This window comes from Pan paniscus, chromosome 10 (assembly GCF_029289425.2).
Source record: "Pan paniscus chromosome 10, NHGRI_mPanPan1-v2.0_pri, whole genome shotgun sequence".
Classification (NCBI taxonomy): Eukaryota; Metazoa; Chordata; class Mammalia; order Primates; family Hominidae; genus Pan; species Pan paniscus.
Window position 1 is genome coordinate 8,810,375 of NC_073259.2, and position 21,748 is coordinate 8,832,122.

The following is a 21,748-nucleotide window of genomic DNA, read 5'->3' on the forward strand; positions in this document are numbered from 1 at the left end:
CCGAGGCCCAGTGGTGAGCTGGTGAGAGAGGCTGCAGGAGCCAAACCACGTCCGATAGCAGTCCTGGGGGCTTCGTAAGGAGCTGCCCTGGAAAGGCCGGGCCCCGCTGAGCGCAGCACTCAACTCATCAGAGATGACAGGACAGAGCCACTTAGGACCAGGGAAGGCACTTGCCGCAGGGGTCCGGCAGTCGCAGCCAGCATGACGGAGGCCCTGAGGCCAAGGCCACAGGCCTGGCGCCGGTTACCGCATTGGGGTGGGAGGTGTCTGGTTCCCCCCAGAAGGCGAGTGGGTTATAAATAGCGGATGACGGGCTGTAGCGAGAGCTGCCTCTAGCGTAATCGTCGATTTCGGGAGTGGCCCGGCTAGGGCTGGGAGGGCTGGATGAGGTTAAATTCGGCTTTGTTGGCTGATTGGCATTTCTTGAGCTGGGTGCTAATCTCTTCAGGAGGTCAGATAAGCTCCCCAGCGGCGCCCCTGATCTTGACTTTGGTAGCTGGGTTAACTCTTTCGGGGGACTACAGAAAACCCCAAAGTCACGACTATTTCGCATTGCCTACAAGACAGCAGGAGCCATCATGGAGCTGGACTTCAAGAGGGTCCATCCAAGAGTGGGTTGGCTCCTGAAATACACGGCGACTCTCCCATATGGCCATCTCTCTGACGAGTCCGTTCCCTGGGGAGGACTGTCCTGGGATAGTCCTGTAGCAAATGAAGAAATCAGCTTCTTCGCCCTGGGGAGTAGCTTAGATCCAGGGAGAACCTGGTTTAGTTGAATATCGAGGGTGAGTTGGGTGGCAGGTACCAGGCAGGTGACATTGAAGTTTGGGTTTTCTTCTCATCCTGTCACCCTTCTCACAGTCTGATGAGTTAGGAGACCGCTCCCCACCAAGTTCCCAGCGACTTGTACTGTTCTCCAACCTTATAGGCAAGAGCAGAAAGTGCTGCTCTGTGGGTCTTGGGCTTTTGTACCTGAGTCTGCTGGTGGCATGACATCTCGCCAGTTCTGCAGGGAGTAAGGGTGGGTTTCTAGTCCTGCTTTCTCCTAGGGGTCTCGGAGGAAGCATGTGGGCAGTTCTCTGCTCTTTTTCCTTCGTGCACCTTGGGGTTTCAACCTGGTTTTCTCTTCCAGGTCCTACCCCATTTCCTCCCAAGTGGAGGATGTTGCTCTACTTCCTGCTGGGATTTATAGACCATACTATGGGTTTCTTGGAACCTCTTCTTTCCAGGACTGTGAAATCTGGTTCCCATGGAGTGTCCCAGCCCCTGATGAGCCATCCTCTGCTTGATGGCTGCTGTCTCTGCAGCATCCAAGAACAACAGTGGCTGCTTGTCCCATTACAAACTCAACTGACTGAAACCTGCTGAGACACTGTGGGAATAAATTATCCCCAACAAGCTCTCTTGTGAAAAGCCAGGCCTGTCTCCTGCACCTCCCGCCCCCTCCTCGCTGGCATCTCAGCAGGGTTCCCAGAGGCAGCCTGCTGCCTGTCCTGTTCTGACACCCTTTCTACCTACTGTGATGGTTTCTTTCTAACCACAGGTGTGATAGGTCAAGAGACTTTGGGCGGGAGGGGTGGGGGGGCGGCGGGGAGGCGACTTGTGCAGCAGGTGCCCAGAGGTGGTGAGGGTCTGATTCATTCCTTCTGTTTCTTTTTGTGTTCACCAGAGAAAGAGACCTCAGAGGAGGAGGATCTTAGATGGTTCTGCAGGACAAGCAGGCCCTTCCCCCCAGGCAGAGGTGTGGCCTGAGCAAAGCCATGTTTGTGGGATGACAAACTTCCCTCCCTGTATTGTGGAGTAAGATGTTCACAATGGGGCTCCCTGGGAGATAAACCTGGGGTCAGCTCATGGAAGACCTTGAGTGCAGGGCAGAGGATCTGGGCTCCACTCATGGGCAGTGGGTGCCAGTGAAGCTCCTGAGCATGGACATGGCATGGTGAAAAGCAATTGCAGAAAGAATGATTGAGGGGGTGGCAGAGGAGAGAGGTACAGGGATGGCTTTGACAGCGTAGGGGTCTCAAGGGCTGGTTCGTCTGCAGGTGCAGCTTGCTCAGTCTCGGGCTGAGTCCACAGGCTCTGGGGGTTCAAGAAGGGAGAGCCTTGGCGAGATTCATTTTGTGTCTGAGTCCTGTGGGTCTAAGACATGTCCTTTCCATCCAGGGATATATTCTGGGGCCCAGAATCACCTTGGTGTCCTCTCCTTTGAGATGGGGAAAGAGAGGGCAGGCCCTAGATTACTGTGGGGAGGGAGACCTCAGTGAGTGTCTCTGGCCTGGGTCATGTAGCTTGCTGTCTTCTGGCAGCAATGAAGAGTGGTCGTGGGAGCCTTGACTAACCCTGTTTTGAGCTGCTGCTTGGCATTTGAGACCACAATGTCAGGCAATCTTGTGGACACCATTTCTTATCTTCCCTCCTCCTCCTCCCACCAAGGCTGCAGGGAGCTTGGGGTAACTCTAGAACCCAAGCAGCGCTGAATAACATCATTCCTTGACCCACTCCCCTGCCCTCAAGTGCCGGCTCCCAAGATCTTCTCCCAAGCCATGAGAATGGTGGGTTGACCTGGGTCCAGACTTCCCTTGGTTACTTCCAGCAGAGATTTATTGAAATCTCAATGCACAATGCAAATGTATTCATGGTCTCAGTGGACCAAGAGTGCCCAGAGGGCAGCCAGACTACGTTGCCCCCCACTGTCTCTTGTCCTTAAGGTGGGATCCTGAGATGAGATGGCTGATACCCCAGTGATGGTGCCTCTAGGCAGCCCAACACCTGTGGAGCTAGAGGTTGGGCTGATTTAATTAGAAATAGAGCGTGGGTCTGAGCCCCCAGCCAGCATCCAGAAAGAAGGAATTTTACATGAATGTCCACTCTGTACTGAGCATGGTGCTTATTTAGCCTATTAGTTTGCTGCTATCATTTTCATTTTGTATGTGAGGAATGAAGGCATAGAGAAGTTAAGTCACTTTCCTGAGTTTGCAGAGCCAGGACAGGTATTTCACCTCACTGGAGTCCACCGACTTCATAGCCCAAGTTCCTTCTTGCTCTTCTTTGACAGAGCTTTTCACGGCCTGCAGCATTTTCTCTTTGCCGTAACTCAGTACCCTGCTACCACTCCCAGGATCCTGGTGATGCTCTAGAACTTTATTCATCATATACTAAATGGTACTTTAGAGGAAAGTTCTCAAGGACAGATTTCCAAGCCCTGGTCTCCTCCCTCCCTCCATCCCTCCCTCTACAGGTATTTACTGAGCCCTTACCATGTGCCTGGCACAGTGCATCACCGTAGGGGTGCATGAGGAGCAAGTCAGGATCTCTCCTGTCACAGAGCTCACGTTTAGCAGGGAAGACAGACAATGATAAATAAACACTTGAAGTAGTAACAGACTGTCACAAGAAACAGAAAGGAAGCAAGGAAAACTTGAAGGATAAGCATGAGCCAGCCATGTGACTACCTAAGGAAGATCATTCTGGAAAAAGGGAACACCAAAGGCAAAACAGAGTGATGGGCCTCGGACCCAGCAGAGGCCTGTGAGTGGGAACCCAGCACGGGGGTGGCGAGGAAGGCAGAGGCCAGGTCTTGTCAGCCGTGGGAAGGACTCTGTTCCACATGTGAGCAAAAACCACTGGAGAAATTTGAACAAGGACCATCCTGGCTGCTCTGTGGAGAATGGGTTTGGAGGAGCAAGAAGGGCTGCTGGGAAAACAGAAAATGATAGCAGTGTAGCAGTGGAGGTGGGGAGAGATGGATGAACTGGAGATGGGAGTTGGAGGCAGAGCTGGCAGGCCTCACTGATGGATGAAAGAGTCACTTGGTTCTCTGTAGCTTGAGCAGGAAGATTTCTGCTGAGTACCTAGTACGCGTGAGATGCCTGTGAGGCATCCAGGCAGAGATAACAAGGGGGCATGTGGGTGCAGGAGTCTGGAGCTCACAGGCAGGGCTGCCCACTCCGCTTGACGGTAGTCAGATGGGGGTGGCCCCTCAGGGCATTTTACCATCCTGTGCGGTGCTGGACATAGTTTTTGGCATAGTTTGTGCTTAATAAGTGACTATGGAAAGAGCAAGATGATGGCGTGAATGAGTTACCCGGACAAAGCTCATTAGCAGTCCCTGTTGTCACATGCCTTGGGGTGGGGATGCAGGTTTGTTCCCAGTGGATTTAACACCATTTCTGTGCCAGTGAAGAATTTGGATGTACTTGGTATTTGTAGGGATGGGGCTTGACCCTTGTGGTTCTTGACAGCAGAAGTGGAAACTTTTCCCCAGGGAACCAGCTGGGGCTACGCAGAACAGGGCGAACCCTCATAGTCCCGTGCAGCTGGGGCTACACAGAACAGGGCGAACCCTCATAGTCCCGTGCAGCTGGGGCTACGCAGAACAGGGCGAACCCTCATAGTCCCGTGCAGCTGGGGCTACGCAGAACAGGGCGAACCCTCATAGTCCCGTGCAGCTGGGGCTACACAGAACAGGGCAAACCCTCATAGTCCCGTGCAGCTGGGGCTACGCAGAACAGGGCGAACCCTCATAGTCCCGTGCTGCTGGGAGCTGGCCTTCTGTGAAAACAGTTCAGCTCAGAAAATATCTCTCGGGAGCCTACTCTACGCGAGGCACCGTAGGAGATGCAAAATGAGCAAGATCCAGGCCTGCTTTCAAAGAGTTCGCTGGGGCAAGTCCAACAGGAGTGAATATCTGCAGGGCAAAATGTGTTCAGTGAGGGAAGTCAGGTGCTCCTGGAATACAGAGGTGGAGGGGCAGGGAGGGCGCAGGCCATGGGCCCTTCATGGAAATGATAGGCACTGCTGAGTGGTGGAGGGTGGAGGGAAGGGCGTGGCTGGTGGAGGACTCCCAGAGTAGAGGCATCAGCCCCAAAGACGGGGGGTGTGTTCCCAGAGGGATGAGGACCCTAGATTGCAGGTATAGTTGCAAAAGAATATGGAAATGATGAGCCTCTAGAGGCCTTGAAGGAACGCCATGATCAGCCATATCCCTTGGGTTGTAGGAGCCCTCTCGGGTCTGGAAGGTGTGATGTGCTCTGGGCAGAGTGATTGGATTGTGGTGACAGAGAGGAGGTGGGGTGACCAACCCGAACGCCTACCCTGTGTTCTGGCCAAAGGGATGAGACTGGGAACCAGGTCGGGAGAGTGGAAAGGAAGAGGTGGCTGCAGGAGATTTGCGGGGATGTGGCCTAAGGATTAGCAGGTGGATGAAATGTGGAGGGTAATAGTGGTGATGGTGATAGTTAACTTGTATGAGTACTGACTCCGCGTTAGGCTGCGTTCTTGTTCTAAGAGCGTTAGAAGTTTTGTCCTATTTAATATTCACAACAGCTTAATATGTTAAGTACCGTATGCATTTTTGGAGGAGATAGCATTATTATCCCCATTTTACAGATGAAGATTTGGAGTCACTGAGGTCAGCTCACCCAGAGTTATATCTGGCAAGGGGTAGAGCTGGGATTCAGAACCTAGGCGCTGGCTCGAGCCTACGCTCTCAACCGTGGGCCCCAGGTCCAAGCTGTGACTCCCGGCTGGAAGAATAGATGGAGAACTGCGTCTCCAAAGTAGGGGACACAGGCGGAGAAGCATGTTCAAAAGACTAGGACAGACACTCTGCCTCCGAAGATGTGACTCGGGGCATGCGTGACACACAGGAAGTGGGCCTACTGCCTTTCAGTGCAAGCAGGGAGTTTCGGGCATTTTGCGATTTGAGAAGCAACGTGGGCACCCTGTTCGGGAAACCTTGATTTTCACCCTCATGATGAACTGGGAAGAGAAGCCCTGAGGGGTACCTGCACCTGGTGCAAGAGCAAGACCCTGACCCATCCTGCATGTCCAGTGTCCACAGTGTTGTGTCCACAGACTGAGGACACTGGGCTTTGACTGTGAGGGCACCTGACGCAGCCTTGCCCTTCCCCCAAGGATGCTCTGGCCTGGGTGGCACTGGCTAAGCATCCCCATTTCAGGGACTTGGTGACCCGCTTTTTGCGGAAGGGGCAGAGTCTGCAGGATTACATCGTTGGAGGTTTGCTTTTGCAGCAGAGGTCAGAGTTTCCTGAACTGAAGCCAGACTCTAGCTCCCCTGAGCAGCTGGTGCCAGGAACCTTAAGGTTCTAGCTTCAAGTAAAATCTGGTTCTTTTTCTCTTGAATGATTTCTACTTCCAGAGATGCAAAGCCGCCACGTGGATGGCAGTGGCACTGCTCCCTGCTTGTTTGAGGGTGTCTGTTTTGTGGGTGCCTGGAGGCAGCACCCTAAATCCCTCCACTTGCAGTGTTATTTCTTTTGGCTCCCGTGCCAGCCTATATCTCAAAAGTCACTCTTTTGAGAGCTGAAGGGAACGCAGAGCCACAAAGTGCAGGCGTCTGCATTCTGCCGTGCCCTCCTCGGCTCTCTCTGGCTGCTGCTCTTTTTTTTTTTTTTTCTGTTGAATAAGCAAAAGCAAGAGCAAATGTATTCCTCGGATCTCATATGAAAATGTGTAGTAATTGTTTCTTTTTGCTATTTTCAATGTATTTCTGTTCTGTTCATTGAACTTTGTTCTCGGTGCCTCTTGCCAGCTCACTATTTATCACATAGGTCATCCCTCCACCCTGCCGTTTGCCCTTTATGAAATGGCATCTTTCCCCCTCCAGGTCTTGGTGGTGGGAATGCTTATCCTTACCGTGTAGGGGTGGGAGGAGCGGAGGGAGGGCCTGCTGGGATCTGACTTAAGAGCCTCCCCCAGCCTGTAATTGGTCAGAGGCCGCGCACAGCTCCGCTCGTTCCAGGTGAGTAAAGCGCCTGGACTCAGACGTAATTGATTCTGACTGATATCCAGGTTGGGGTGTAATTAGCAGTCTTGATTTAATGGCATTGTGGCCTGAGACTGCCATCTCCTCCCTTGTATTTAAATGGCCGTTTCCCTCGGCAGGCAGGAAACTGGCATCAGACCTCGACGGTGGGACCCTGAGTAAGTCGCGTCTCCGAGCCTCGGTTTCCTTAACCAGGGCCTTTGACCATGATGTCGTCTCACAAGGGGGCGAGCAGTAAATGGCAGCACGTCTCAGGCCCAGCTCACGTGACACTTGGACATCATTTCCTGCCACTCTTAGGGAGGCAGATGTGCTGGGTTCCAGCCTCCTGGCTCTGTGGGCAAGTCACTTAGCCTCGGAGGCCTCTGCCTGCTCACCTGTAAAATGGACTCATAGCAGTTGCCTTACCTGTCTCATACAGCCAGGGAGAGGACTAAGCAGAAGCACAGTCATAGGTTCTTAGGGCTGGAGAGGGCTTTGGATATTATTAGTTTCAACCTTTTGTTTTATAGGTGGGAAAACCAAGGCTCAGAGGAGTGAGTGACACCCAGGATGACCTGGCCCGTTGGCAGCACATAGTCAGTGAGCCGTGTTGTTTGGGCTTCATGACATCGCTTCGTCTAAAGGCTTACCTGTCTGTTAGCTCATAAGCATATGCGGAGAGGCGCACCTCTCCATGTGTGGCGGTGGACGGGCAGATGGCCCTTCTCCATATGCTCTGGCCTGTATGAGCAGGAGGGTCTGAAGGAGGTGGTGCAGCAATGCACCGGCCTGGGGAGGCGCTCCTGTTGCTGAGCTGAAAACTTCTTTGCTTCAGCATTCCCACTTCCCTCCTTCACTCGGGCTCCCACAACCCATATATGTCTGTTTATGAAAACCAGGGCCTCTCTGTGCCCAGCGTTGTGCTTGATACTAGGGAATTGTGCAGAGAGGTCTGAAGGGAGGCAGGACAGGCACCCGGCAAAGGTCAGCACTAACAAGGCAGGAGAACGTTCTGGGGCCGATGACGGCCAGTCGAGCCACTGCAGAGTGTTGGGGGGTGAGGGAGGATTGTGAGCCTGGAGGAGGAGGTGGGGCTTCAGCTGGGCCTTGATGGCTCTGGATTGGACCGAGAACGGTGCAAAGGGAAGAGGAAGGCTTTTTAGGTAGAGGGACATGCCGTGAGCGGGTCTGGAGGTGGAGGCGTGGAAGGTGCATTTTGTGAACCGGGTTTACAATGAAAAGCAAGGAGGTTCTGTGAGAGGAGCATTTTTATTTGCAGAGTTTTTATCAGGTAGTGATTGGGCAGGCAAGTGTCTGAGTGATTTAGGTCACCCAGCAGAGCACTTGGGACCGTTACTTTGGCTCAGAGCATTGCTGAGAGCCTGACTGTACCTGTCGCTGTGACACTTGGCTCACCCGCCTCGAGGAGGTAATGGGGCCAGAGGGAGGCAGGTGACCTCCCAATCCTCCCCCTGTCTGAGAGGCCTGGGTCGAATGGGGCACAGGGGACCTGGGGAAGGGGGTGGGGACCCAGTCTTGCTTTGGATTTGCCTCGGCCCCTTCTGGGTCACAGAACAGCTTCCCGCCCGCCAGCCCGCCTCAACCCGCCTCCTCTGGAGCTGGCTTTCCGCTTATCTTAATTTATTGATGAAAACTTGTTTTACGGTCCAGAGCACAGACGGCAGCAGCTCCCTGCCAAAAGAAAGCACGCCTGCAAATCGGGAAAGCAAGCCGCCTCCCGGAGATGGGTGGCTGGGGACCGGCAGGACGGCAGAGGGAGTAGAGCCCATCTGGGCAGACGCTGCTGCAGGCCTGGGTGGACAGGGCTCGGGGAGGCCCAGGAGCAGCTTCTGTGTGCCGGCTGGGGCCGGGGCAGTGCGGGCAGTGGCAGGACCTCCCTGCCTCTCTCCACCACAGGCTCCTGACTCACGGCTGGCCTCCGTAACCTGGGGAAGGATGGCTGCAGGCCATAAATACTCATAATGGCTTTCATTTATAGTTGTGTGCAAGGCGCCATGCTAGGAAGTTTATTTTCACGAACCTCATTTAATCCTGACGACGACTCTATGTGGTAGGTACCATTAATTCCCATTTAAAACATGAGCACCAGAGAAAAAGTCGTTTTCTGCGGTCCTGCTGGCTGGTAAACGAGGGAACCTGGAACTTTAACTGGGTCTACCTGGACCCAAGGCCAGAGTCAGCCACGGCTGTCTCTAACCCACACACTCCAGCTCTGGCCATTGTCCTATCTCACACTGCAGCCACCTCTCCAGCCTGGTGGTGTTGGTCCAGCTGGCCCGGCTATTCCCAGGGTAGGACCCTGTCTCATGATCTTGTGTGTGGTAGAAGCCAGCGCAGTGCTGGGCTCAGGGCAGATGTGTGCAAGGTACCTGCTGAGTAACTAACTGGCTGGAGGATCCCATGGGCAGGTTACTCTTTTCCAAAAAGCAGAAATCCTTTCAGTGGCTTCTGTGCTTTCCTCTGAAACTCCGCATCCTTGTGGGTCAAATAAGGAAATTCTCAACATTCTTGCTCACTACATCAGTCAGTTACAGGCACCGCGTGGAAAAGGGTCCAACTCCAAGGGCTCCAGTGTTTTCACCTGTAAAATGGGCTCCACTCAAGATCGTCATCACCGTTTGCAGAGACACGGTACATGAAAGCGCCCTCTGGAAAACAAATGGCAAAGCATTGTTATTATTTCCATGAGCTCCTGTTTTGTGGAGATACAGGTGCAAAAAGGTCCACTGAGCTGCAAATTTGTTTATTTTGTTCCTCCTTGCTTCCTCTTGGAGAGTGGTGGAGCCAACAGCTTTCACAGCTCTGGCAGAATCAGCAAAGCAGGTAGTCGCCCTCGGCTGGACTGAGCGTCTGTCCGCTGCTCCTGCCTGCTGTGGCCGTGTGCCCCCTCCTTTCCCCACCCCACCACCTGGGCTGTGTGTCTGGGTCCCTCCACTTCTTGGCATGCCTGTGTCACCTCCCCCAACTCAGGTTGGGCTAGAAATTTGTCGAACATGTTTGATAAAATGGAATCTTAGATCTTTCTCAGGTCTGTAGGAGGCAGGTAGAGGTTATAATCACAAGGGTCATAGCAAATTGGGTTAAAATCCCAGCTCTGTCAGCTCCATGTGTGAGCTTAGACAGGATACTCAACCTCCTTGATCCTTTGTAAAGTCAGAGAAAATAATAGTAACTGCCCTGTATGGCATTTGTGGAAAGGGTGGGACTCAGTTCTTGGTGTGTGATATGGGCTCGGTTAATGCCAGCTTTCTCCTCTACTTGGCTGCCTCCATCCCCACTAGTGTCTTCACCAACACTACTTTTTCATCCTGTCCTCCTCGGCTACAAGGAGCACTCCAGGCCCAGAGGCTTGTGTCTGCACACTCTATCACAGCTAGCCTTCCTTTCTCAGAGTAGGGACGTGTCTGGGTGACACTCTTTCTGGCTTTCATGGGAAAGAGCCAGGCAGATGACCCAGATCTCAGCAGCGGGAGGTGGTGGGTAAGAATGTGGTTTTTGGAGTCAGATGTCCTGGGTTTCTTCACTGAACCTCGCTATGCTTGTGTTCTGTCATCTGCAAAATGGGGAGGACAAAGATGCCACTGGGTTGGGAGAATTAAATGAGGCTATAGAGGCAAAGCACTCAGACTAGCACTGGTGCACGATCGGCACTCGTCCACAGCCACAGAACATGAGGAGGAAGGGCAGGGAAGGCGGGCCGTGGGCGCTGGGAGCAGGTGCAGCTGCACCACGAAGAGCTCCGTGACCTGGGACACGTTTGTCTGGGGAAACTGTGGACAGGCCAGCAGCTTTCAACGGAGTAACCTGAATTGCCATGCACATGTTGCAAACAGGATGGGTCACAGCCTCCTGTGTGACCAGGAGAGCCCTGAAGTGGGCACAGTCTGGCACGGGGCAGGGAGGGATCTCAGGTTGTCACTTAAGTTGGTGCTGAGACCATCTCTGGCAGAGAGACCTGCACTGAGCCATCCCGTGTCCCCCATGAAGCATGTCAGAAATGCCAAAATGCTGGCGTGGGTGGACGCGGCTCCCGGCTGGAAGTATAAATAATCAGGCTGTGGGCACAGGATCCCCAGGGAGAAGATGCTCCACGTGTGGGCCCTGTCAAAGGGCTAGAGCTAGAGAGTGTGTGGGTGGCTGTGTTGGGGCCAGAGGTGGACCTGGTTGTCAGGCAGTCTTTCCTGATACCTATTTGTGTAATTATGGTGTTACTTGCTGAGCTAGAGCCATGGAAGATCACCCTCATTACATTATTGAAAGGGCCTCCGACCTGCCATGGGTGGAGCCGAGGCAGCTGTGCCGAACGAGAGGCACCCAGTCATGAAGTCTTCACTGTGTGACTTTTCTTCACCTCTGGGGGCACCTCCTTTCCCAAAACAGGGAGAATGGTGCCCCCAGCCCCTTTGCCATCCTGAAGAATGAGTTACAGTCTCCTAGACGATTGGAGCTCTTTGCCAGAAAGATGGTATCCTTGTCCTGTTCTCCTGCATTTTCTAAGGAGTTTGAGTAATAACACCTTGTACAGCATTTATATTCTGAGGAACACAAAGTGCTCGGCAGGCGGAACCCTGTTCATCCCCACGGTGTCCCTGAGTGCTGGGGAGGTGCTCTTCTCTCTCTGGTTTATCAGAGAAACATCTCAGAAAGGTTAAGTGGCTTGCCAGAGCTGCACTGCACCTCCTGCTCCCCTGGGCTCCAAGTCCTGAGGTCTGGGCTGCCCATGGTTCTGCCTTCTCTGGGAAGCCCAGGTAGCTGCCAGTTACATTGCCATCCATGAAGGTTGGTTTCTTAAGCCCATCTTGCCTCTCACAGCAGCCCTGGCTTCACAATTACTGTGTGCTTTGATGCTGTCAGAAATGCCTTTCTCCCCAGAAGCACAAAACAAAACAAGTGCAGGAAGGAAAAAATATGCTGGTGGTTGGAAAATCCTTTCTCAGACCCCTCTGACAAGCTATTCTGAGTTCTTGGTGCCTTCCCTTCCACTTTACAGTGACCTTGGGAGTTGAGACAGTGCCGTGTGCCGGGGCCTCAGGCTGCCTCCTCGTGGTTCCTCCCTGGGCAGCCGTGGCTCTGGCATGCAGGTTATGAGAGCCACCTGACCATCCCCCACTCCTGCCCAACGTAGAGTGCCCACCCTGCACATCATGCAGTGTTACTGGGTGCGGGCGGCCTGAGACTCCACGCTGCCTTCTGACCAGTGCTGACAAGTTCCAGAGTTTGGGGAAAAGGCATGTCGAAGGGTCCTCCTCACCCCCTACTCTCCCAGCAAAGGGCAGTCCCTTCCACCAGCTCAGGGAAGCGAAGCCTCCAGTGGAGGCCGTGACTGGTTTGTCAGCCTCCCTCTTGGGAGTTTCTTCCCCATGCCTGTTCCGTAGGTGCTGCAGCCTGCCCTCTGTGCATTCCTGCAGCCTGCCCTCCGTGCGTTCCTGCAGCCTGCCCTCCGTGCGTTCCTGCAGCCTGCCCTCTCTGTGTTCCTGCAGCCTGCCCTCTGTGCGTTCCTGCAGCCTGCCCTCTTTCTGCAGCCTGCCCTCTGTGCGTTCCTGCAGCCTGCCCTCTCTGTGTTCCTGCAGCCTGCCCTCTCTGTGTTCCTGCAGCCTGCCCTCCCTGCGCTCCTGCAGCCTGCCCTCCATGCATTTCTGCAGCCTGCCCTCCGTGCGTTTCTGCAGCCTGCCCTCTCTGTGTTCCTGCAGCCTGCCCTCCATGTGTTCCTGCAGCCTGCCCTCCGTGCGTTCCTGCAGCCTGCCCTCTGTGTGTTCCTGCAGCCTGCCCTCTGTGTGTTCCTGCAGCCTGCCCTCTGTGTGTTCCTGCAGCCTGCCCTCTGTGTGTTCCTGCAGCCTGCCCTCTGTGTGTTCCTGCAGCCTGCCCTCTGTGTTCCTGCAGCCTGCCCTCTCTGTGTTCCTGCAGCCTGCCCTCTCTGTGTTCCTGCAGCCTGCCCTCTCTGTGTTCCTGCAGCCCGCCCTCTCTGTGTTCCTGCAGCCTGCCCTCCATGCGTTTCTGCAGCCTGCCCTCTCTGTGTTCCTGCAGCCCGCTCTCTCTGTGTTCCTGCAGCCTGCCCTCCGTGCGTTCCTGCAGCCTGCCCTCCCTGTGTTCCTGCAGCCTGCCCTCCGTGCGTTCCTGCAGCCTGCCCTCCCTGTGTTCCTGCAGCCTGCCCTCCGTGCGTTCCTGCAGCCTGCCCTCCCTGTGTTCCTGCAGCCTGCCCTCCGTGCGTTCCTGCAGCCTGCCCTCCCTGTGTTCCTGCAGCCTGCCCTCTGTGCGTTCCTGCAGCCTGCCCTCTCTGTGTTCCTGCAGCCTGCCCTCTCTGTGTTCCTGCAGCCTGCCCTCCCTGTGTTCCTGCAGCCTGCCCTCTGTGCGTTCCTGCAGCCTGCCCTCTCTGTGTTCCTGCAGCCTGCCCTCTGTGCGTTCCTGCAGCCTGCCCTCTGTGTTTCTGCAGCCTGCCCTCTCTGTGTTCCTGCAGCCTGCCCTCTCTGTGTTCCTGCAGCCTGCCCTCTGTGTTCCTGCATAGGGATGGGAGACAGCTGTGCCCTCTTGCTCACTTGATCTGCCCAGGGTCTGCAGCAGAGGCTTGCAGTCTAGGGGCCACATCCTTCCATGCCCAAAGTGAGCAGGAGCTGCACGGGCTGGTAGGAGCTTGGGATTGCTGAGTCACAAGCGCTCCCTGTGTGGCCCTTTTTCGCTGCACCCACCCGCACCCCCTCTCGTGGCTGCACTGTGCATCCTCTGTCTGGGAAGAGCCCCTGGCCCCACTGCCCAGGCCCAGGATGGGCTTGATTGGGAAGAAGATGTGGTTCTGCCCCGCCTGCGCAGCCTGTCCTGGTAGGGCTGCGGCGGCAGCGGGAATCGATGTTTATGGACTGGTGAATGATCACTCCTCCTCTACAAGGCTGGCAGGTGCTCTCTATTATCTGCTGCTCTTTGGCATCCCGGCCACACGTCATTTTGTGGTCCTTCTGAGGGCTGTTCCTCGGACTTTGTTCCTTCTGACAGCTTCGGCCCTACACCGGGCCCCCTAGGAGGTTCTGAACATGCCTCTACCTTCTTTTCCAGTTCCCCATGGAGGAAGAAGGCCTGTGGGTCAGTTTGAGAAGTAGAAAGATGCTGGCACCCAAGAAAGTGGACTTGAGGCCTGCTGTCAGGTGGCCTGGGGATGGGGTATAGATGGAGGTGCGGGAGGTGACCTGCATCGCCCTGTAGCCTTTCTCCCAGAAAGAGGCATAGCTTATAATGGGGTGTGTGGGGACAGCACATGGTAGATGCCCCCATCCCTCCCCGTCTCTGGTCCTTGCTATCTAGGCATCGCCGTGTTGGGGACTGGGCCATCTCTCACCCATGCCTTCATCTTTGAAGCCCGGAACAGATTCAGGTTCTCCCTGCTCCCAGGGCTATACCAACCTAGAGTCTCACAGATGCCTTGACTGGAGCAAGCCCCCAGGCAGGGCAGGTGCCCCCCATACTGAGGCTAGGCCAGGAAGCCCAAACAGATGGGTAGCACTTCAACAGGGCCAACCCTGCTCCCAGCTAGGGGCCAGAGGACACCAAGCCCTTTGTGGAACTGGGGGCCAGGACTGCTGGTGACTGGGCATTTATCCCACCGCGCAGGGCCCTGACACCCCTGGAGGGGGGTAGGGGCTGTCCCCAAAGTCTCGGATAGAATCTCCTTCATCGTGGACTCTTCCACCCCAATATACACTTTGGGGTTTTAGATTGCAAGAGGTGTAGGTATTGTAACAGGACTCACTCTCAACTGCTAGGGGTTTTGGTCAATTGGGGAAGGGTTACAAAGTTGGCTGGAGAGAATTGACACTCTTGAAACATAATTCAGGAGCTTTATAACTGCAGAGGCTTGCAGCCCCCAAACACGATGCCCCTTAAGTTTGGCCATGGGTAGACATTCTCTCTTAGAACTGTCTCACATGGAGAATAACCCCATTCTGGTGTAATCAAAATGTAACTGGGTTGTAGATATGCAAATGCTTTATGTAATGTTTATTTGGAGGAAAATTAGGCACAAAAATATGGGTGTCATCTCCCTGACACCTATGTAAGTTGGTGAGATTAGGGGCTGCAAAGTGAAGGTGTGAAGGTGAATTGGAGGCTTTGAGAGAAAGTGTGGGGTCCAACAGTAATGACCAAGGAATCATGCCATCCGGCTTGAAGTTATGCACCAGCTCGGTGTGAGACTAAACTGTGCTATGGCTGCCACTCAAGCCAATGGGGCCTTAGGCTGAATTACTAGAAGTATAGAGCTCAGAACGTAGGAGGGGAAGAGCTGGTCCTACCATAGCTGGAGCCTAACTTTCAGTTTGAGACAGGCCTGTTTTACTTGTTCTTAGTGGGCTTCTTGGGCAAAACTAGGATTGATGCATGTTAGCCACAGGGAAGTAGATTCTTGCATTAATAAGAAAGAATTCCTGACTGATTAGAGGTATGCAAAAAAAAAAAAAAAAAAAAAAAGAATGGAGTGCATTGTGGGATGGTGAGCATTCAGACCCTGGGAGACCCGTGTGGCTGCATCCCACTCCATGGTTCCAAGGTGCTGTGGTCCTCCTACCTGCTGGGTGACTCTGGCAAAGATGTGCCTGTGACTTTGTCCCTTCATTTCTCTCCATGCAGAATTGGAGGCATCGTCTGCTCTCTTGCCTTCCCTGCCCCTCCTGCCTCTCCCTTTATGGCTGTGAGAATGAATGAGCTGCGGGGGCCCTTGGAGGCAAGGGGTGTCTGAAATACAAAGCAGCGGCTGCGCTCCTGGCACCGATGTATTGTCTCTGCTCCCCATGATGAAGTTCTTGGCAGGTTGGCTTCTTCCAGAGCCAGGCAGGTTCATTACTAGCCAGCATGTCAGGCTGTGAAATTAAAGCTGTTTTGGTTTTTTCCTTTTTAAAAAATTCTCCACATCCACTAATTTATTAAATGCCATTAAATGTTGGGCCTGGCCTTGGCTCATAGAAACATTAGGGAGCACTGAGTCCTAGCATTTGAAAATTTCCTGCTAGCAAAAAGTGGATGAGGGTGTCAGGGGGGCCAGGTCGGGGGCCACCAGTGACATCTGATGCCAGAAGCCCAGGTGCCTTGTGGGGCTCTGCAGACACATGAGGCAGTGGGGATTAAAATAGGGCAGCAGAGGTGGGAACAACCCGAGGGCACTGGGGGTTCCAGGAGTGGGGAAGACGGGGTGAACAGGAGGCTGCTTTTTCAGGAGGATTTGCATGTCTGGGTCTGGTCCTGTTCCCCAGCTATGGCCTTCTCAGGCCCCTCCGTCCATCCCCATCATTCATTCATTTATTCATTCCTCCAGCAAATATTTATCTAGTAATCCAGGCATGTTCTGGGCCCTACAATGGAAGAAAAATGGATAAGACACAAACCTGGGTCCTGGAAGTGCATGTGTGTTTTTTTTTTTCCCCAAAGTGCTGGGATTACAGGCGTGAGCCACTGCGCCCGGCCGTGTGTGTGTTTTTAGTGAGGGTAGGCAGCAAGTCTACACAGAAGCCTGAGAGGTCCTAGATGTGTCCTCTGCTGTGGGCCCGGCGCTGGCAGAGGAGTCATCCCTGGGGAGGGGCCGCTCCCACCAGTGGGAGACCGATGGGACCCATGAGATATGGGCAGTGGCTGCCCCTGGGATCTAAGCAGCATGGAAGTGGGTGGAGAAGCTCAGGACGGGGAAGCCTGAAGGGGGAATTGTGTCCCTCACCCCCAGAGAAATAGGATGCCTGCGTGAGACATACGTAACGACACGTGGCAGAAGCCTGTATTTAAACCACAGTCAGCATGGTTCAAACTGAAGACAAGGAAGACACCGTGGGGATATTAGCTAACTACAAGACTTAACAAATGAGGTGAGGCTGGAGTGTGGGCTCACTGTATGGCCATAGCCTGACTGGGCCTCAGTTTACCTGCTGCGCGTATTGTGGATGGGCCCCTGATGACAAAGAAGATCCTGATACAGCCTGATGACTTGAGGCTTTTCTCTGTGCTGGGGGCCTGCACCCTTTCCCTCCTCCGGAGTCAGCGCACGGCCCAGACCAGATCGCCCTGTGGGATTTGAAGGCGTTGCCAGCCCTGCTCTAGGCTCTGCGGATTTAACCACAAAAACAACAGACCCAAATCCTGGCCCTCAAGGAGGCCATTGGCAAATGTAAGGATGGGACTCGTCTTCTCAAATTTGGATGTGGATTTGTTTGTAGCCCTGATTTGAAGTTACTTTGAAATGCCTTCGGTTGGGGAAGGGGCAGGGGAGGCTTGGTACTCAGGCTGGCCCCTGGACCTGCTCCTGCTCCGGGGAGGGCATCAATCAGGCCTGGACCACACCAGGAGTGGCTGGTGACCTTCTGCGGGTTGGTGCTAGCATTGCCTGGGGCCCAATCCCCTGAGTCACCCTGCCTCACCCCAGATTGTCCCATCGTGGGCTAGATTATAGCTCAGTCATCTCAGCTGAGACAAACCCCTGGTTTTGGAAGGGAATTTTCCCAAATGCCACCAGCTAAGCTCTCCGGCCCTGAGCTTTGGCTGTGCCACCACAGACAGGCCTTGCCTCCTTCCTGTGCTATATGCTGGGCTCCCTCCACCAGAGGCGGCTCCCCTGCCCTGCACCTCCCTCTCCTGCTCCTGCCGCACCCTCTCCCGCCCGCTGCACTGGCTTCAGAGGTCAGCTTCCTGACTTCCCGCCCTCCTGCCTGTGCGGGGCAGGCCTGGCTCACCAAGACTTCATGGCCAACCTGTCTCTGCCATCACCTCCTCCCTCCTGCCCTTGCTCCCTCCCCGATCTCAGCCCCGGCTGTCCCCAGCTCACCAGCTGGCATCTTTGGGCATATCGCTGTCATTGGCTCTCCCTTCCCCACTGCTGGAGGGAACACATCAGATTCTTTCTCCAATGGCTGTTCTCAAGATGTTGGCAGCCCAAGGGTGGGTGCCTGGCGTGGGGGGATAGGGTAGGGGGCGGGGTTTCTCAAACTCTATTGACAATTGGGGCCAGGCAGTTCTTGACCGTGTGGGCTGTCCTGTGCGCCACAGGGTGTTCAGCAGCATCCCTGGCCTCCACTCACCAGATGCCAGGAGCAGCCCCTCCCGTTGTGGCAACCAAAAACGTCCCCAGACATGCCACATGTTCCCTGGGGAGCAGAATTGCTCCTGATTGGGAACCACTGGGCTGAGGGCTGAGAGCACCATGTCTCAGACTCGGCTAAGACTGCGCCACAGGGACCTGAGAAATGATCTCGTCCAAATCCCAAGTTTTAAAGGAAATTGGGCCTCCGAGAGCTAAAGAATCTTAAGGTCACACCAGGGAGCAGCATGATGAGAGAGGCATTTTAGGAAAAGAATCAGGCAGCTCTATGCAGGCTGGGCTGGAAACTAGAGGCCAGGGGCAGGGAGGGCAGTGGGGGCCGTGATCTGGACATGGGACCTGTGGCGAAGGCCCAGTCTTGGTGCCTGTCCCCTGTCAGTCGGAGGTCCCCTGGGAGCAGGTAGTGAAGGCTTCTGCACCAAATGCCAGAAACCAAGGTTTTGTCCCAGCCCAGCAGTGTGACTGGGGACTTCCTTGTCCCCCCGCTTAGCTTCCTGGAAAATCAAGGCGTGACCTTTGTGTTTTCTTCTTGCTGGGAGGCTCTGTTAGTGTTGGGCCATCAGAAGATGGGAGCAGAGGGCTCATCTCGGCAGGAGCCCCTTGAGGATGGGAGCATGGCAATGGGGATGTGCGTGGCACCCGCTGTACTGCACAGGCCTCCTCACTGGGCAGACGTGCACCATGCGTGGAGTTGTGCCAGGCGGGAGCTGTGATGGAGGCAGGAACAGGTTTGAGGGCTTGGAGAGGAAGCCTTCCAGTCCAGATTGCGCCCCCGTAGGGTAGGCCGCAGATCTTTCCTGGGGGCCTGGAGGACTTTGGACAGGAAATGGGAAAGGAAGCAGATTTGGGGACAGCGCACCAGCTGTGTTCCCTGAGAGGTAGAAGGCTCCCAGGTGGGTCTGGCAAGACCAAATCAAAGGATGTGGAGTGTGAAGTCAGAGAACCAGTTTGAAGAGAGGTGACCAGGTCCTGGAGTTTCTGACCTAAGAGGTTTTCCTAGGTAGAGGTACCTGAGCATCCCAGCACTTCCCCCAGGAGGGAAGTGGAGAGAGGGCTCGGAAGGGGCCCCCCCCTGCAGGTACACCCACAGTGGGAAACCGCTTCAGAAGAAGGCTGTGCTTTGAGAACTTTTCCAGGCCCGAGAAGGGTCCAGGCTCTGAGCTCTGGGGTCCTGCGTGTCTCCAGCTGCAGTGTGTGGGGGCGCCCTGCAGCTCCCCTGCAGCGAGTACCTGCGGCAGTGGGGTTTCCGCTTACTCATTCCAGGGTCTGGCTTTTAGAGCCATAAATCTTCAGCATGAAGATCATAAATTCTCCATGGTATGATTAATGAAAGAAAAATTGAGACGGCAGCATAGAAACCGACCAGATTGAAGAAAAGTCAGAGTGACTATTTGGATGAAAGTTTCAGCCATCACCGGCGAACCCAGAGCTTCTGAACCAGCCTGGAGCGCCATCTAGTGGCCGTAGGCGGGGCTAGCCCCGTTCCCGGGCGAAGCTTTGTGATGGCCCAGCTGGGCGATGCTGTGGGTCTGAGTGTGCCCATTCCTTGGGAGCCCTGACCTGGTTCCATGTGGGGCTGCGCCAGGGGACAGGAGGCACAGGCCCACTCTCCACAGTGTGAAGGACCCAGGCAGCTGCTGGACGTAAATCATTCGGACCCCCTGCAGCTCCTTGCACTGTCTCTTGGTTAGTAATACGTGGCGGTGTCTGTTCCTACCTTTTTCTTCATGCCCACCTTTCTGGTTCCCCATTTATCAAAATCCTATTCATTCTTCAAAGCCCAGCAAGGCCTGTCAGTGCCACCTTCAAAACATCTCAAATTGGACCATTTCTCACCGCTCCTCCGTAGCCCCCTGGTATGAGTCGTCCCCAGCTCTCAAGCTGGTCTGGCTCCTGGGAAGAAAGAGAGGCTCGCAATTAGGCAGGGTAGGGATGCCCACGGGAAGGTGAGGGGAGGGGACAGACGCCTCCCTGAGGAAGGGCATCTCCTTCTTATTCCTCCACAAACCCAAGCCTAATCACAGCAGCCTCCCAGTTGCTCTCCTGGCCTCCCTCGGGCCCTCCCACGGTCGCTTCTCCAAACAGCAGCCAGAGTGATCTGCTGAAAACCTCAGTGAGATCATGTCACTCTCCAGCTCTGGGGCCTTCCCGTCACACTGAGGACACTCGCACGTTTCCTTTACCTGCGAGGTCCCAGCTGGCCTGGCCCCCGGCCACCCCGCCTGCTTTGTCTCCTACCACGTGTCACCTCACTCACTGTTGTAGCACACGGCCAGCGTGCTCCTCCTTGGCTGGCCAGGCTCCTTCCCACTCCGGGGCTTTTGCACCTGCTGTTCTCTCTGTCTGGAACATTCTTCCCCCAGATAGTTATGTTGCTCCCTCCCCCTGTTTATTTGGGTTTTTGCTTAAACACCACCTCTTCCAAGACACCTTCGCTGCCCACACCCTCCCCAGTTATTTTCTGGCTCTTTACATTGCCTTATTTTTCTTCGTGGCGCATGTCAGCAACTGAAGTTACGTCATTTGTTGCTTACATAAGGTCAGTGTCTCCTGTAAGAATCTACTCTTCGTGAAGGCAGGGTCTTTGCCAGTGAGGTGTACCACTGTCTCCCCAGCTCGGAGAACAGGGCCTGGCACTGAATACGCAGGTGTTCACTTGGGTTGGTGGAGGAATAAGCGAAGGAGATGCCCTTCCTCAGGGAGGCGTCTGTCCCCTCCCCTCACCTTCCCATGGGCATCCCTACCCTGCCTAATTGCGGGTTGCCCTGTCTCAGCCCTGAGCCTCTGTTTCTTCCCAGGAACCAGAGCAGCTTGAGAGCAGGGGCTGGGCTGATTCCTGGAGTCAGCATAGTCCGCACAGGCCCTGGCACAGAACAGCTGCCTGGGAAGTGCCTTTCCAGCAAGCAGTGCCCGGAGCTGGCCACCCACTTCACGTAGCTTATTCCAATCTCATTCTCACAGCAGTCCAATAGGAAGGGGATGATATTCTCACTCTGCATACGAGAGGTTTGCAAGCTCACACCACCAGGATAAGCTGGAGCCGGGAGTCCTGTTTGGGTCTGTGACTCCCAAGCCCTTACCACCTGCACTTTCACCTGGCATAGAATGTTCTCGTCCTCCATCTGCCCCTAGTCCACCCACCCTTTAGGGACTACCTCCTTCAACTGGCTTCCATGACTGCGACAGTGATTGCCTCCTCTGAGCGCCCGTAGCGTTGACTGGGCACCAGTCCATCCCACCTGGGAGTGGTAGATTTTGCACTTTGATTGCTCCCATCCAGCCAGAACAGAGGCCCCTGGAAAACAGGTCTTTAAAGTGGTTGTAGCTTTTCTGGCATGGCACACTGCATGCTGTAGGCACTCAGTAAATACTGTTTCACTGATTGATTGGCTCCTCAGACTCAGCACACTTCCCATGAGCTGGCGGAGGGAGTCGGGGAGTGCCAGCTATATCGAGCATAAAATAAGGCAGACGTGGAGATTTGCAGCCGGTGAAATGGAAGCTTCCCCAGGTGGAGCTGGTGGCGCCGGCAGCCCCAGGGGTGCTGTTGGGGAGAGTTGCTGTTTGGTTTTGGGGCCGATCATGCCAGAGGCCAGCTTATTGGATGGGTGGTGAAGGCAGCCATGGACTCCCACGTCCCGCACACTGGCCAGGCCCCCAGCCAGCCGATGACTGCCTCCTTTCTCCATCTGTGGGAAATTGTTCTTCAGACTCCAGTGGACAAATGGCCCTTCGGGTCAGAGTAACAGGACACAGTCGCTGGAAGTTCTGGCTCCAAGAAACCCGACTCCGAGGGTCCCTTCCCACCTCCAGAGATGAAGTCTTTCTTGCTTTTCCTGACCCCAGTTCTCCCCTCTCACCAGGCCTCCGTCTTGGACACTGGGGCCTCTTCTCTATCA

The 21,748-nt window shown here is 54.8% G+C and overlaps 1 protein-coding gene across 4 annotated transcripts in view; it reads left to right on the top strand.

Annotated features, from left to right (window-relative positions):
* TSPAN9 (tetraspanin 9) overlaps positions 1–21,748 on the top strand; it is a 231,747-nt gene that overhangs the window by 201,520 nt on the left and 8,479 nt on the right. The gene's annotated exons all lie outside the window — the stretch shown is intronic.